This window comes from Carassius auratus, unplaced genomic scaffold, assembly GCF_003368295.1.
Source record: "Carassius auratus strain Wakin unplaced genomic scaffold, ASM336829v1 scaf_tig00214697, whole genome shotgun sequence".
NCBI classification, from domain to species: Eukaryota; Metazoa; Chordata; class Actinopteri; order Cypriniformes; family Cyprinidae; genus Carassius; species Carassius auratus.
In genome coordinates, this window is record NW_020527771.1 from 201,069 (window position 1) to 214,699 (window position 13,631).

Here is a 13,631-nt window from a genome sequence, read left to right on the forward strand (position 1 = left end):
TAGAATGAAAGTCTGAATATATGGAATGAAAATATGAATATATAAAACAAATGTCTGAATATATGGAATGAAAGTCTGAATATATGGAATGAAAATATGAATATATAAAACAAATGTCTGAATATATGGAATGAAAGTCTGAATATATAAAACAAATGTCTGAATATATAGAATGAAAGTCTGAATATATGGAATGAAAATATGAATATATAAAACAAATGTCTGAATATATGGAATGAAAGTCTGAATATATAAAACAAATGTCTGAATATATGGAATGAAAGTCTGAATATATAAAACGAATGTCTGAATATATATGGAATAAAAGTTTGAATATATATGGAATGAAAGTCTGAATATATGGAATGAAAGTTTGAATATGTAGAATGAAAGTTTGAACATATATAGAATGAAAGTTTGAATATATATAGAATGAAAGTCTGAATACATAGAATAAAAGTTTGAACATATATAGAATGAAAATATGAATATATAAACAAATGTCTGAATATATAGAATGAAAGTCTTAATATATAAAACGAATGTCTGAATATATATGGAATAAAAGTTTGAATATATATGGAATGAAAGTCTGAATATATGGAATGAAAGTCTGAATATATAGAATGAAAGTTTGAACATATATAGAATGAAAGTTTGAATATATATAGAATGAAAGTCTGAATACATAGAATGAAAGTTTGAACATATATAGAATGAAAGTTTGAATATATATAGAATGAAAGTCTGAATATATAGAATGAAAGTTTGAACATATATAGAATGAAAGTTTGAATATATATAGAATGAAAGTCTGAATATATAAAATAAATGTCTGAAAATCATTGCAAAAGCAAAAGCAATGAGCGAGTCCACACGAAATTTTGTAGCAGCAATTTTAAGTAACGATCGTCTAATTAATAACCTGGCGAATGCGTGTCCGGGCCAAAATACTGGCAACCGTACTCAACATCATTCTAATGATGAAGAAATGTATTCGCTGTTTCATGGGCGAAGATTGTAGATAGCTGTGGGTGATCCCTGTGAGGTAGAAGGCATGTTTCTTTCTGTAATGTTTGCTTGATAAACAGGAACTTCCTGGGCTGTGAAGTTCATCACATTCGCTCTTCCGCAGTGAAATAGAGAATACATTTCTTCATCAGTAGAACGATGTTGAGTACGGTTGCCAGTATTTTGGCCCGGACACGCATTCGCCAGGGTGTTAATTAGATGATTGTTACTTAAAATTGCTGCTATTAAATTTTGTGTAAATTTTATGACTCGCTCATTGCTTTTACTTTTGCATTGATTTTCAGACATTCGTTTTATATATTCAGACTTTCATTCCATATATTCAGACTTTCATTCCATATATTCAGACTTTCATTCTATATTATTCAGACTTTCATTCTATATATTCAGACTTTCATTCTATATATTCAGACTTTCATTCCATATATTTTGAGAAATTTGTTTTATATATCCATACTTTCATTCCATATATTCAGACTTTCATTCCATATATTCAGACTTTCATTCCATATATATTCAAACATTAGTTTTATATATTCAGAATTTCATTCCATATATTCAGACTTCATATTATAAATATAATTATTTCCTGAACGGCTTGCCATAGTATATATATGTATATATATATATATATATACATATATATATATATATATATATATATATATATATATATATGTATATATATATATATGTATGTATATATATATATATATATATATATATATATATATATATATATATATATATGTGTATATATATATATATGTGTGTGTGTGTGTGCATATATATATATATATAATTTGTGTGTGTATGTATATATATATATATATATATATATATATATATATATATATATATAGACATATATATAATATGTGTATATATATTTATGTTTATATATGTGTGTGTATATATATATGTGTATATATGTGTATGTGTGTGTGTGTGTGTGTGTGTGTGTGTATATGTGTCTGTGTATAAAACACTACATATGTATTTTAAAGTTGTAATGTCATATTCATTCATTCATTCAAATCTGTTTTTTTTTAGGTTGCATGTGACTCTTGCAATGGCTGGTACCACTGGGACTGCATAAGCAGGCCAAGTTTGGAGTTACATTTTATATGCCCCCCCCCCCCCCATACGTCTTGTCCACATACACTTATGTAAGATAAAAACTTAACACCAAATAATTTGTCTTTTTAATGTATTCAACATTATACTCAATTTCTTTACAGTTGTAACTGTGCAAATTATTGTGGCAAATTAAAGATCATGTTACATAAGATATTTAGTAAGTTTCCTACCATAAATTTATAACTTATAACTACCATAAAATGTATAAATATAAAAACTTAACATTTGATTCACAATATACATGGCTAAGAACTTCATTTTGACAACTTTAAAGGCAATTTTCTCAGTATTTTTTATTTTGTACCCTCAGATTCCAGATATTCAAATAGTTGTATCTCAGCCAAATATTGTCATATTTTAATAAAAGCTTATTTATTCAGATATATCTACTTAATGACTGTTGGCTCATTTACCAGGAGTGTATCCTAATGATAGGAAGGCAAATCAATGGATGCAATTATGAAATAAAACATAACGTATAATGCAAACTTCAAACTATTGTGCTTGGATGAACAAAACAAAAAAGAAAAGAATTGAATCACTGCTGTCACTGAAACACACGTACGTAAAACTTCTGTGGGGTGATGATCCTAGAGTGCACTGATATTTTCAGAGTCGCTGTAACGCGAAACAGGAAACTCATGAATATTCATGTATGCTCCGCCCAGCATCACCGAAAATCTCAGAAACCGAATATTTCAGAACACAGGCCTCACTCACTAATAAACAACACCCTTACACACTCATTTGCCAAAAATAACCATACAAACATATCGTTTGACATGCAAAATACTTCAAACTATATCAGCAATATTATGAATGATAAGTAATAAAAACTGATTATTAAGATTATGTAGACCAAACAAGAAGACCCGTTTCTTACCGTTTCGAGATAGGAGCAAATTGGCTTCCTGCTAACAAGACCAATAGCAGCTGGATATATCCAGAGACAGTTTATAAGAGACATGCCACTTCCTCAATCCTCAATACAAATATATAAGGAAAACCCATTGTTATTCTGAAATAGCTGCCTGGAGGCATTGCCAAGATGGTGGCCGAGTGGCACAACTTGCCTGAAAGGACTTTGATATATCTCCTCACTTCCGGTCGTGGCGGCAGGGTCCTCATGGCGGGGTCCTGGCAGCACTGGTGGTGCTGCGGGTCTGCGGCTGGATATATCTCAACGAGACACTTGTTGTCTGCAAACACGTTACAGCTCCCTTAGTGGTTATAGGAATCAATACATATTAATCCTGCTTGCACAGGCCTATAGCCTATAGCAACGTTTATCATATTAACAAACCTAAAGGTCCCGTTCTTCGTGATCCCATGTTTTAAACTTTAGTTAGTGTGTAATGTTGTTGTATAAATAGTGCGTATAAATAATATCTGTAAAATTCTAAAGCTCAAAGTTTAGCCAAGCGAGATATTTTATTTAACATAATTCGCCTACAACGAACGACCCGTTTGGACTACAGCCCTCTAGTTCCTGCAGTAATGATGTCACTAAAACCGTTTTTTGACTAACTTCCGCCCACATGAATACACAACATAGGGGGCATGGTCTTGTTGTGCTCTGACAGAGAAGAGGAAGAGCTGTGTTTGTGTTTGTCACCATGTCGTCGAAACGCTGTTATTTTCATATCAGAGTCCAATCACCTTTATCTGGGCTTCCCAGGGAAGCTGTACTTAGAGATCAATGGTTACAATTTATGTTTAACTCGGTTCCCGAAAAAGATAATCCACATGTAAAACTATGTGCAGCACAAGATTATTCTTGAAAGATGGAGCAGTTCCCTCTTTGTCTGGAGAAGGCGTTGTTTATGGACCACAACCGGTAAGTGTATTTTATTATTTACATCTCGTCAGTAAAAACGCTCCAGCACATGCGTTCAGATCAGCATTGCCAGGTTTTCAAAATAAATCCTGCCCACTTGCTTCTCAAAAATACTCCAAAACTAGCCCAATCGTGTTTCCAGGAGGGCAGCGTGCACCGGCGGTGCCAGGGGGGGTCCTGGGGGGTCTCAAGACCCTGCCAAAAAATGCCTTGACCCCCCATTTGACCCCCCACCCTCTTCCTAATTATATATATATATATATATATATATATATATATATATATATATATATATATATATAAATATAAATATATATATATATATATATATATATATATATATATATATATATATATATGTTTATATATATATATATATATATACGGGATAAATATAAAAAAATATATCTTCAAACTACGCAGAACAATAATAAATAATTATTATTTCGACATTTATTCGTACTCTGAACGAGAACCATTTCTGTCGGACGCGTCCGATTTGAGAACCGAGGAGCTGATGATAACTGCGCATGTGTGATTCAGCGTGAAGCAGACTGACTCACAGCTCGTCTGAACCGAACTGATTCTTTTGATGATTGATTCTAAACTGATTCTGTGCAAGTGTTATGAGCGCGGGTAAACCGAAGGCTTGAATAAAGGGCAGTCATCGCGAATGACATTACATCGAGCGCAAAAGAACCGGTGAACTGTTTTTTTTTTTAAAACTGGTTTTATTTGATCGAACTGTCCGAAAGAACCGCTTCACTTGAGCACCTGCTCCTTTGCCCCTTAAGTGGCCCTTTTGTCAAAGCAAAATTTCCTCGATTTTTTTTTTGTAATAACATTCCCTTTTGTGAATGCCTGCCCACGCCCAATCATAATATGAGTACAATTTATTAATAATAATTTAGCCGTAAATAAAATGACAACATGATGACCTTTCACCTTACGACAACGACCTCATCCGACCGGGACGATTCCTCACGCGCATTATTAATTGCTTAAGGATATTTTCAACACCGTGGCAGCTGGTAAGTGGGGTTTCATCCTCAGTGAAGTGATTTTGATGTTTATTTACTTATTATTATTTTACAAGAACGATGTGATGTGAGAACATGCAGATATGTTGCTGTGTGTAGCCTGTAGTGTAGAAGTAACGCTAGCGTGCTGTTTGAGGGAGAAAAGTTTCACAGGCATCGAGGGGTCTGGTCTTTTTTATGTTATTTGACTAACCTATTATTATATTACAGTACTTATTTATTTTTTAACACATAGAGTGCCTTAAAAATAATTATCACTACACTGGTAAGGCTTATTCAGATTTTCTCATTCTCTGAATTCTCATTATAAAAATAAAAACTTTTTGAATTAAATGAATGAATATAATTATATTTTAAATGTGACGCATATATATATATATATACATATATATATATATATATATATATATATATAATTTTTTTTTTTTTTTTCTACAATAGCAACAGTGTTTACAACAGCAGGACCACTTTAGCCTGTAAACTCAATAATATCTCTCTGAATATGAATGTCAATTAATAATGCATTATATACCTGACATCAAAGTGCAGTGTGAAGGACATGAATTACAAATGTAGCCTGTCAATTGTTTACATTGCAAAGGTGTTCAATTTTTGACAATAACAACTACAACAGTAATAATAATATTAATCACTGTATTCCAGTGTATCATTTTTTGTGTGTTTTGTATCAATATTTAAGGTGGACTTATTGATTAGGTGCAAGAGTAGTAGTGATGGTTAAAATAATAGATTAATGCTGAAATAGTAAATTGAGCCTTGTTCCTAGATGGACAGAGAGTGGAAAGTAATAGATCAAATGAGGAGATGGAGAAAGAGGAAGAAAAAGAGTGAAATGCAGAGGCACAAGTGACAGAAAGAGAGCAGGGAACAGCAAGCCAGGAGACAGAGGCTGGTGAGAAAGAGGAAAATGTAGAGGCACAGGTGTTTTCTATAGTTTTTACTATAACAGCTGTTCTTAATTATTCTGTAGAACAGAGAAGAAAAAGCCATCAGGCTGGGACAATTTAAGACATTTCAGTTTCTAATCCCAGAGCGATTATTATTTTAAACTTAAAATTGTCTTCTGTATTGTTTCTTTTTCAAAACTGCATCAAAGCATTTGCTGCTGTATCAATACATAACCATTCATATCTATACGTGAATCAGCAAGGAATGCATCACAATATATTGCTGTATTGATATTTTGAACAGCGCCATTTAAAGCCTTGTTCCATGTGCCCCTTTTATACTTTGAGCACCTGCCCCTCCAAAGGTCTCTGCACGGCCCCGTTCAGAGGGAGTGTCAGCCACGTTAAAAAAGTTAACCGCTTTAATCATTTGTGGATTAATGATTATTGGTGACGCGAACCATTTAAAGCACCAACCTTTTAAAGTTTGAGCATATTGTTTGCAAACTGCTATTGATTAATTAATTAAAAACAAAGTAGTTGATATGCTGTGTTGTTTTTGTTGTTTAGTAGCAGTAATATGCAGTTATTAGCCGTGTCCACTGTATTTTTTGTTGGTTTTCATGAGACCCCCTTTGAAATGACCAGGACCCTCCATTGCCCCCCCCAATCAAAATTGTCTGGAGCCGCTACTGGCAGCGTGCACTCAGCTGCTGTCGAATCACAGCACAGGAACCGCTGGCACAATCAGAACTCGTTACATATTTCTGAAGGAGGGACTTCATAGAATGAAGAAGTCATCAGCCCGTTTTTGTGACAGTGAAAACAGCGGTATACAGATAGATGAATTGTGTGAAAAATACTGTGTTTTTTACACGCGAAACATGAACACGTGTTATACTGCACACTGTTAACACAGTCAAAGCTTCAAAAAAGTGAATGAATTCATAATTATACTCAGAGATGTATAAAGTACTAGAGAACCATACTTGAGTAAAAGTACAAGTGCTCTATCAAAAAAGTGACTTGAGTAGAAGTAGAAGTGCTCTTTAAGCACCACACTTAAGTAGAAGTACTAAAGTATTCAACATTTTTTGTACTTAAGTATTGCAAGTAGTCTATTTGAAAATTTACTACTCAAGTACTGAAAGTAAAAGTAGAAGTATTGTGTTATGTAGCCATTAAAGAAAGTAGTCAAAAGTTTGAACATATTGTTTTTACTATTTCAAATGATTAACCTAAAGGGCAATCCCAATTCCTTTGACTGTAACTTCTTGTAAACAAAAAACGGTTACTAGGGTTAGTTAGCCCAATTTGCAAAATTATGTCATTAATAACTTACCCTCATGTTGTTTCAAACCCATAAGACATCAGAGGGTCATTTAGAATTTTTTGAAGCAACGAAAATACATTTTGGTCCAAAAATAGCAAAAACTATGACTTTATTCAGCATTGTCTTCTCTTCCGTGTCTGTTGTAAGACAGTTAAAAACAAAGCAGTTTGTGATATCTGGTTCGCGAACGAATCATTCGATGTAACCGGATCTTTTTGAAACAGTTCACCAAATCGAACTGAATCGTTTTAAACGGTTCGCGTCTCCAATAAGCATTAATCCACAGATGAATTAAGCTGTTAACTTGTTTAATGTGTCTGACACTCCCTCTGAGTTAAAACAAACCAATATCCCGGAGTAATTCATTGACTCAAACAGTAGACTGACTGAACTGATGTGAAGAGAGAACTGAAGATGAACACCGAGCCGAGCCAGATAATGACTCGTTCACGAGTCAAGAACTGTTTCTGTCAGACGCGTCCGATTTCGTGAACCGATGAGCTGATGGCATGTGTGATTTAGCGTGAAGCAAACCGACACACAGAGCGTCTGAAACGAACTGATTCTTTTGGTGATTGATTCTGAACTGATTCTGTGTTAATGTTATGAGCCCAGGTGCAGTCAACGCCAATGACGCCATTGCATCGACCGCAAAAGAATCGGTGAACTGTTTTCTTCAACTGGTTTATTGAATCGAACTGTCAGAAAGAACTAACGTTACTGGTCATCCGAAAACCGATGCAACCGGTTCTTGACTCGTGAACGAGTCATTATCTGGCTCGGCTCGGTGTTCATCTCTCTCTTCACAGCAGTTCAGTCAGCACGCGCAGTCTAGCTTGATTCGCTCAATGATGTGGCAGCTTCATCAAACCTGCCATCTACAGTTCTGGCAGTGGTTTGTAATGGAATGATTCGTAACATTATTATAATTGTAACGAGTAACGATGCAGCACATAAAAAAAATATCGGAGTAAAAGTATTAAACTCAGCGAAAATATGTACTGAAGTAAAAGTGGAAGTAGGAGAAAAAAATAATACTCCAGTAAAGTACAGATACCGCCTTTTAGTACTTAAGTACAGTAGTGAAGTAGTTCTACTTCGTTACTATACATCTCTGATTATACTTACCACAACATATTGCCACATCAAATAAATGTTTGTTTTGTCTCTCTCTTTTTTTTTTTACTTAAATTTACATGCAAAACCAAAGGCAACATATATTGTTTTTTTTCTCACTAATTTGCTTTACTGATCCAAAACAGATGACATAATTATGCATTAGAATTCAGTGCATAAAATACTATAATATCAAGGAGAAAAAAAAAAACATGACCGATAAGACATATGAAGATGCTTTCATATTACACTGTGTGCAGAATTATTAGGCAAATGAGTATTTTGACCACATCATCCTCTTTATGCATGTTGTCTTACTCCAAGCTGTATAGGCTCGAAAGCCTACTACCAATTAAGCATATTAGGTGATGTGCATCTCAGTAATGAGAAGGGGTGTGGTTTAATGACATCAACACCCTATATCAGGTGTGCATAATTATTAGGCAACTTCCTTTCCTTTGGCAAAATGGGTCAAAAGAAGGACTTGACAGGCTCCGAAAAGTCAAAAATAGTGAGATATCTTGCAGAGGGATGCAGCACTCTTAAAATTGCCAAGCTTCTGAAGCGTGATCATCGAACAATCAAGCGTTTCATTCAAAATATCCAACAGGGTCGCAAGAAGCGTGTGGAAAAACCAAGGCGCAAAATAACTGCCTGTGAACTGAGAAAAGTCAAGCGTACAGCTGCCAAGATGCCACTTGCCACCAGTTTTGCCATATTTCAGAGCTGCAACATCACTGGAGTGCCCAAAAGCACAAGGCGAGCAATACTCAGAGACATGGCCAAGGTAAGAAAGGCTGAAAAAATGACCACCACTGAACAAGACACACATGCTGAAACGTCAAGACTGGGCAAAGAAATATCTCAAGACTGATTTTTCTAAGGTTTTATGGACTGATGAAATGAGAGTGAGTCTTGATGGCCCCGTGGCTGGATCGGTAAAGGGCAGAGAGCTCCAGTCCGACTCAGACGCCAGCAAGGTGGAGGTGGAGTACTGGTTTGGGCTGCTATCATCAAAGATGAGCTTGTGGGGCCTTTTCGGGTTGAGGATGGAGTCAAGCTCAACTCCCAGTCCTACTGCCAGTTTCTGGAAGACACCTTCTTCAAGCAGTGGTACAGGAAGAAGTCTGCATCCTTCAAGAAAAACATGATTTTCATGCAGGACAATGCTCCATCACACGCGTCCAAGTACTCCACAGCGTGGCTGGCAAGAAAGGGTCTAAAAGAAGAAAAACTAATGACTTGGCCTCCTTGTTCACCTGATCTGAACCACATAGAGAACCTGTGGTCCATCATGAAATGTGAGATTTACAAGGAGGGAAAACAGTACACCTCTCTGAACAGTGTCTGGGAGGCTGTGGTTGCTGCTGCACGCAATGTTGATGGTGAACAGATCAAAACACTGACAGAATCCATGGATGGCAGGTTTTTGAGTGTCCTTGCAAAGAAAGGTGGCTATATTGGTCACTGATTTGTTTTTGTTTTGTTTTTGAATGTCAGAAATGTATATTTGTGAATGTTGAGATGTTATATTGGTTTCACTGCTGAAAATAAATAATTGAAATGGGTATATATTTGTTTTTTGTTAAGTTGCCTAATAATTATGCACAGTAATAGTCACCTGCACACACAGATATCCTCCTAAAATAGCTACAACTAAAAACAAACTAAAAACTAAAAACTACTTCCAAAAATATTCAGCTTTGATATTAATGAGTTTTTGGAATCATTGAGAACATGGTTGTTGTTCAATAATAAAATTATTCCTCAAAAATACAACTTGCCTAATAATTCTGCACTCCCTGTAATTGTAGCTAGACAGTTGCTTATGGCTATGATTTTATTAATTCAGTTGTCTTCTAGATTTTATAGTCTCTTAAGCATTCAGAAATGACACACATTTTTTTTATTATTTCAATAAAACCAAGGATTAGTTTTAGTAAGGGTTGTGATGTCCACATGTTTTTGCTGAAGAAATTATAGAGGCTCGTATTTATATCACAAAACGGTGACCAAAAATGAAAGAATAATTGGATATTTTAATGAAATGTTTGGTCAATATTAAACAAGGATTTGATCGTCCTGTAAGTGTTACAACAGCAGTTATCAGGCTTTTGGCGCCCTTTGCAGGCATGTGTCATAATAGCCTATGTACAGTATTGTTCAAAATAATAGCAGTACAATGTGACTAACCAGAATAATCAAGGTTTTTCGTATATTTTTTTATTGCTACGTGGCAAACAAGTTACCAGTAGGTTCAGTAGATTCTCAGAAAACAAATGAGACCCAGCATTCATGATATGCACGCTCTTAAGGCTGTGCAATTGGGCAATTAGTTGAATTAGTTGAAAGGGGTGTGTTCAAAAAAATAGCAGTGTGGCATTCAATCACTGAGGTCATCAATTTTGTGAAGAAACAGGTGTGAATCAGGTGGCCCCTATTTAAGGATGAAGCCAACACTTGTTGAACATGCATTTGAAAGCTGAGGAAAATGGGTCGTTCAAGACATTGTTCAGAAGAACAGCGTACTTTGATTAAAAAGTTGATTAGAGAGGGGAAAACCTATAAAGAGGTGCAAAAAATGATAGGCTGTTCAGCTAAAATGATCTCCAATGCCTTAAAATGGAGAGCAAAACCAGAGAGACGTGGAAGAAAACGGAAGACAACCATCAAAATGGATAGAAGAATAACCAGAATGGCAAAGGCTCAGCCAATGATCACCTCCAGGATGATCAAAGACAGTCTGGAGTTACCTGTAAGTACTGTGACAGTTAGAAGACGTCTGTGTGAAGCTAATCTATTTTCAAGAATCCCCCGCAAAGTCCCTCTGAAAAAAAAAAGGCATGTGCAGAAGAGGTTACAATTTGCCAAAGAACACATCAACTGGCCTAAAGAGAAATGGAGGAACATTTTGTGGACTGATGAGAGTAAAATTGTTCTTTTTGGGTCCAAGGGCCACAGGCAGTTTGTGAGACGACCCCCAAACTCTGAATTCAAGCCACAGTACACAGTGAAGACAGTGAAGCATGGAGGTGCAAGCATCATGATATGGGCATGTTTCTCCTACTATGGTGTTGGGCCTATTTATCGCATACCAGGGATCATGGATCAGTTTGCATATGTTAAAATACTTGAAGAGGTCATGTTGCCCTATGCTGAAGAGGACATGCCCTTGAAATGGTTGTTTCAACAAGACAATGACCCAAAACACACTAGTAAACGGGCAAAGTCTTGGTTCCAAACCAACAAAATTAATGTCATGGAGTGGCCAGCCCAATCTCCAGACCTTAATCCAATTGAGAACTTGTGGGGTGATATCAAAAATGCTGTTTCTGAAGCAAAACCAAGAAATGTGAATGAATTGTGGAATGTTGTTAAAGAATCATGGAGTGGAATAACAGCTGAGAGGTGCCACAAGTTGGTTGACTCCATGCCACACAGATGTCAAGCAGTTTTAAAAAACTGTGGTCATACAACTAAATATTAGTTTAGTGATTCACAGGATTGCTAAATCCCAGAAAAAAAAAATGTTTGTACAAAATAGTTTTGAGTTTGTACAGTCAAAGGTAGACACTGCTATTTTTTTGAACACACCCCTTTCAACTAATTGCCCAATTGCACAGCCTTAAGAGCGTGCATATCATGAATGCTGGGTCTTGTTTGTTTTCTGACAATCTACTGAACCTACTGGTAACTTGTTTGCCACGTAGCAATAAAAAATATACTAAAAACCTTGATTATTCTGGTTAGTCACATTGTACTGCTATTATTTTGAACAATACTGTAATGTACATATATTTTTTTTATTACATTATTATGTATTTTAACAGTGTTATTTAATTATTATTAACCAATCATTACTTCCTCGATGTTTTTATGTAATGCATTTTACTGCATTTTAAAAGGTTGTTGTCCGCTTAGGTCTATATTTTTTATCACAAAAATATTATCTGTATACTTTGTAAATTATTATTATTATATATTATTATTTATAATTTGTATTATTCATAAGGGATTTGAAGTGATTTTAAGTATCAAAGCCATGGTTAATTTGTAGTAACCATTTCTACAAGAACCATGTTTTTTTTTTTTTTTAATTATGGTTTATTTTTGAAAGGGAAGATGGAGAATATTAAGGCAGAAGCGGCGTACCTAAAAGTTACACACGGGCCAGTTCTTGTTTTTGTTTTTCTTATCTCGATGTCGGACTACTGTTGTGTTTTCCTGGGCATAGTTGTCCATAAGTTATGATCATTCGCAGACAGCCTCAATCAAAATTGAGGTAAGCGAGCACGAGCGCGGCTGCATGAAAGGTGCATCATGTGTGCGTCACCTGTCTACTGCCTTTGTAGCTGGTTCAAATATGAATATTGTTATGAACTTCATCAAAACTTATGTTTTTGTGCTTCATATTTTTATTTGGAGTTATTATGGGGCATAATGTACATAATTAATTATAGTAGGAACCGTTCATGCAGAATACTGTCTTGTATGGGGCACATATTGGTGACGCACATGATACCTCGTGCGATTGGCCTACATCGCCATCTTTAGAAGCACATATGCTGCTGACGAGGTCGGTTGTGCTGTCTCTCGCTCTTCAAATGAGAGCGCTGGTAAGGACATTCCTCCAAGTGTAAATGATGTCATCGATTAATTTCATGAAATAAATAATGTTTAAGTGTAATGTAAGACTGTGATGTCATCAAATTTAATGCAATGAATTGCATTTTGAACATTTTACCGAGATTGGTTTTGCTTACTAGCTTCCTCCATGCTGTACGGGCAGACTGAAGGGGAGAGAAGGTGTATCCCCAAAAAAGTTTAATTGTGCTCTGTGTGTTTCTGCAGACCTGCTTTTTGCAGAATAAAACATCCTGAGACCTCCTCCAGCCGCATTGTCTTCATTGAGAACAACAAAACACAACCAGAGTAAACCTGTTACACCTTCACCGTAAAATGCATTTTTTAAAATAATTATTTATATATGTTCATGTTGAAATATTTATGTATTCGTATTAGTTAACATACATATAAAACTAAAGTTTAAGACAAACACCTCTCAAAAATGGGGATGAACACCCAGCAGGGGATAAACACCCCTTGCTACTTAAATTAAGAGGGGCCTGCAATTTTCTCCCTCCTTTTTGAGGGGAGAATACCCCTAGCCAGAATGCTGCATTAAAAAAGGAACAAGGATGGTTTTGGGGGGTTTGTCTTCAGAC

The 13,631-nt window shown here is 35.4% G+C and overlaps 1 protein-coding gene and 1 long non-coding RNA gene across 2 annotated transcripts in view; one reads left to right on the forward strand and one right to left on the reverse strand.

Annotated features, from left to right (window-relative positions):
• Positions 1-13,631, reverse strand: part of LOC113092635 (serine/threonine-protein kinase pim-2-like) — a 59,956-nt gene that overhangs the window by 12,821 nt on the left and 33,504 nt on the right. The window lies entirely within an intron of this gene.
• LOC113092636 (uncharacterized) lies at positions 12,953-13,221 on the forward strand. The gene is made up of 2 exons (XR_003287613.1): positions 12,953-13,022; positions 13,173-13,221. It is a non-coding gene; the product is annotated as an uncharacterized LOC113092636 (long non-coding RNA).